Below are 4993 nucleotides of genomic sequence, written 5' to 3'. Positions count from 1 at the left end.
ACTTACCTGAGTATCCTGTGGATTCTACTATTCCATTTTGACTCTTTCTGGGTAAAATATATAGAATATAGTAGCCAGCATTCCCTCCAAAAATGAATCTCATTCTCTGCCACTCCTCCTTTCAGATCACTGGGCACAAAATTGAATTGCCTGGCTGAACAGGCAACAGCATGCTCTCTTTCTGGTTATTCATGCCTATGTCACCTCTTGGATGGGCTACACTGCAGTATGCCAGGGCACAAAACATTTCAGTATATAGGAAAGTATAGCTGGTTCAGAATGTTGCAATACCTCTCCTCTGTAATAATGGTTTTGGTGAATACATCCATCTTGTCTTCTGGTCCCTATACTGATGACTCAGCCTGTCCTAACTGTCAAGGTACTTAATGGCCCAGAACAGAGGTGTAACCCGGTGCTTGAGCACCTGGGCAGCAGCCACTCAAGGAACAGCATCAGTGGCTGTGCTGCTGCTAGTGTGGCAACAGGAATGCCAGGAGCACAGCTGCTGCTCTTTTTGTGTGCCCGCTCCTGCCTAGAGTCAGCATCTCATGCTGGTGCCCTCATTGTTGCCCACCTTTCTTACAATACTGGCCTAGAATATCTAAACAATCAAAATATCAAGTAAAGAATGAAGATATCATTGACAGCTTTACTTCTCTAGCAGCTAAACTTTCTACAGTAAGGGTAACTCCCATCTGTGCAAGAAACAGGATTTCCATTGGGGTCAGCCCATGACTGTGGAAGTAAAATTGAATCATTGACATGAGCCACAGTATAATAGGCATGAGATTAAAGGACATTGGAAGACAGGTGATACTGAAGTGCCTTTGCGACAGACTTGTTAATGTCCCTCAAAAGAGGTAAGTTTAGAAGGAAACCTGTAATTGGTGAGACTGCTGACAACAGAGGAAAGGTTCCTATGGCACAGTGAAAAAGTGGTTTGTTTTTTTGTTCTCTCTCCCATAGTTGAAAATAAGAATGTATTGGTTCTCCTCTTCCAGAAAATTTCAGTAGCTTGCTGTTTATTTCAGAATCCAGTGTAAAAAAGCACATCCAAATAGCTAATGTAACTTTTGCCATTGATAATTATTCCCTATAAATATCCAATTATATTGCATCTGTTTATAAGTGTATCATTTATTTTCACACTTAACTACTAAGCTGAGAATTAAATTTTTGCATTACTTATAATTCTGATCTATAATTAAAACAAAGTATTTTATCTCAATAGTAATTTATCCTTTCAATTCGTTTTGACATATCATAACTGACATTCGCTATCTAATGTAATCTTAATAAACTGGGTCTCAAACTAAACATAGGGCTAATAAAGAATATAGAATTGCAGATGTTATAAATGCTAATCTCACAAAGATTTATGCACATGTGTAACTATTGAAACATGATTTTTCTGTTGATTTCAGTGGGATCATTTATGTGCTTAAAGTTATGCACATGCTTAAATGCCTTCCACAATCAGGCAGTCCAGCAGATTAAAGTCTTTCAGTAGACTTTTGCTCTATTTCCAGCCCTCCTGCTGATTGCTGTGTGACTTTAGAAACTGCTATGTGTCATTATGTCTCATCTGTAAAATGGAGATAATACCTACCTTTGTTAAGTACTTTGAGATGAAAGGTGGTAAAACATGTAAAGTGTTATTACTGTTTCCTAAGTCTTTTCTTATTAATGTGCTAGACTTAACAGTCCTCAAGAAAAACCTGTCTTCACCTTGCATTCACAATGATGTATGCTCCCTTTTTCAAATAAAACAAACACAATGGAAAGCAACATGTTGAAAATCTATTTCCTATCTCTTTTTTTCCTTACACGACTTAACATTATATGGTGACTTGTTTAAGGTTGTGATGTATCAGTTTTTTCATTTTAGTCTGGTCACCTTTTCTGTGATCCAGTACAAATGGATATAACTAGTCATGTTAAAAATATATCCTGAAACTATAATATATATTGTGTGATCTCTTTGCATTTGTTTACCAACTCATTACTCTCTTCTTTTATATTTACATAGTACCAGAGGGCATCTACATGAGATACTTACTGCAGAGTTGCCTAATTAGCAGTAAAGCGTCACCATCTACGTGTGCCGAGCTATCAGGCTGGAGTAAACTAACTAACTCTGCTGTAGGTTAGTACTTCCCAACAGAAATACTATCCTACAGCAGTTATTTACTCTGCTGCACCACACATGTAGACAGTGATGAGGCTGGCTGACTAGCCCTGCACTGTAACACCCTTGTGCCCGAGCCAACCACTCCACAGCACATTGAGCTGGAGTGGGAGGCTGACCCCTGGGGCCCCCTGCCAGCCGGAGCTGCACCGCCCTGACCTAATGTGATGCGGTCCCAGGCGCATGTGTAAATACTGTGCCCCAGAACAATAAACTCCAGCGTGAACTGCACAGGAGTTTATTCAGGTGCATTAATTGCATGTATATGCACCCACAGGTTTTATCCTGCCAATAATTCTTTTTAATTTTAACTGAACGTTACTGATCTGTCTGTAGAAGGAGCAACATAACAATGAATATTTGAATAACATGGTCAAAAGTATTTTGGAGTAAAAAAAGAAAAGTAACTTGGAATTTAGATCTTATGTAAAGTTTCTAATGCACTTAGGAATATAGTCATATAATACTTATTAGGTAAACCTACTGTCGAGTAATGAATTAGTAAGTTACTCAATCTAGTTAATTTCAAGGAAGTTCACAATCCTTCTCTACTCAAACTGCCACAGAGTTAAAGATATAGGTTCTGTGAAACAAGCACGTAAAAATCAAATCCAGAGTCCTGTTCTAGAATGGTACAAAATTACCAAGACTATATTTTTGTTTTTGTTCCAGTTTTTTAGTTCATGGTCTTCTTGATAATAGTTATTGCTGTCATATTACTTTAAGATAACCACAACTTGACTACCAGAATACAAACTGTTATATACTTAAATTGTCTTAGAAATATGGATGCAGTTTCAATTAGTTTACTGTGTGCAGTAAAAGAGCACTAAGATAATAACATAAAATATTGTAGTCCCATGCAATCAAATGAAGAACATCTATAACTGCTATGCAAAGAAAAGCAAGTTGCAGTTTCTTAGTCTTATATCTAGGTTTCTGGGCTTGTGTCATTTGAACTGAAAACATTGCATACAACTATTTTACATCATAAAGGAGCAAGTGTCTTGCATAAAATATCAATATTTTCATCACAGTTTTACAATGTATTAACTTCCCTGATCCTGTGAGGTGCTGGTAAGCAGCTTTGACCTTTCTGGGAGGGCAGCATATAAATCTAATAAAAAAATAGAATAAGAAATATGTATTTCAAATGATCTCAAGCAGGAAGAGTCTGACATTCTAACAGAATAACTTAACGGTTCAGGGCCAGGATCAATTTAATAACTAATTGATTTCTAAAGTGTGCTAGTAAGTGGTTTGTAAAGATTAATCTTTATGGTAATTTCATATATAATAAATTACAACTGTGTTGTGTTTTTAAGAATAATATAAAAGTGTCTAGAGAGAAAAAAATATCCTCTTTTAAAGAGGAACCATATCCTTTAAAACAAAACAAAAAAAAAATCTTATTTGCTTCTTTTAATTCATGATTTTCAAAAGGCTCATTTTGGTTCAAAATAAGGCACAGTTCTCAAATTCAAATGCATAGCTACTTTGAAGCCAGTAATTTGAATATAAAAATGGGAGACATTACTCACCTTTCTTTTTCTTGAGTGACATAATTGAATTTACAAATAGATGTCACCACTATAAGGATCATTCATAAAGGAGACATTCATCAAATTTTATAGCTTGCATGCACAGTGACCTTCTACCCATGAAGAAATTCTCTTTTAACTGGGACCTAAAATTGAATACAGCAAGCTCAAAAAGAAAATCACATCCCTGCCAAATCTTTCTTAGAACCATAAACAAGAGATGAGTTTAACCACCTTAGTATTGACTTGCCTTTAAACTTTTCCTTGTAGGAAAGATAGGAATAGTTTCTCTTTCCTATTGCAGTGGGCCACTACTGTGGGTTAACTGCCAGTAGCCTGAAACAGCCCCGAGCATAATTAGTGCAAGCACAGGCTTTGTCTTGTATTTCTTCCCTCACCACATGATGTTTACTGGCTCTGCATATAACTCTATGTTACAAGGGAACATGGAGGGCATTTTGCTATTTTGGAAATTGGTATGCTTATTCTGCAGCATGAATATAGTCAAATGTTAGGCTTATCGTTTTGAAGAAATTCTGGCCAATAATCTAAAGATAGTTGAACTTGGATCATTAATATTTGGGAGGTTTACAACCCACTTAATTCACAGTAGGTTACCAAATTAAGAATGAACTAGTCACCTCTTTTCTGTGGCTCTTTAGAAGGTGCAACTTTTCTGATTGGCTGGAGCTCATAAATGGTCCCGTGGAGGTGACTGAAGAATTGGTGCCCTTTGAGCTAAAAGGCACAGCAAACATCTGAAATTACCACTCCAGATTGCACCCCACACCCAGAATTCTCCTTTCAATTTTCCCCAACTGGCCAGGACTGGCCTTCAAAATCCAGCACTGTCCCGGCCAAACTGGGACATATAGTCAACCTAGTTAAAATTGATATCTAATGAAAGAAGAAACATCACAGGGCACATCCAGATGAGCACGAACATGCCTCTTGCCCTGCCTCAAACCCCTTTCAGGCAGGGCAAGAGGCATGTGTGGGAACAAAAAAATGTTGAGAAAATTAGACCCCTGGATATTCAGGGGTCTAAAAAAACCGAAACTAAAAAAAGTGGAGCAGTGCATGGTCCTGGACTGTGCCCTGAGGCAACTGGAGGCTGGGTCCTCCACAGAGATGCTCTGGATTCCAGAGCATCTCCATAGATGGCCCCTCGCCCTGTAGCTGAAACACCACCAGAGCTCCAGTGGTGGTGACTAAGGGGTCGGGGGGGCTGGAGGAGGAGGGGGGAGACTGTGGGGGGGACTCC

The sequence above is a fragment of the Alligator sinensis genome, unplaced genomic scaffold (assembly GCF_000455745.1).
Source record: "Alligator sinensis unplaced genomic scaffold, ASM45574v1 scaffold516_1, whole genome shotgun sequence".
Classification (NCBI taxonomy): Eukaryota; Metazoa; Chordata; order Crocodylia; family Alligatoridae; genus Alligator; species Alligator sinensis.
The sequence above is the reverse complement of the archived record's forward strand: the minus strand, read 5'-3'. Positions refer to the sequence as shown.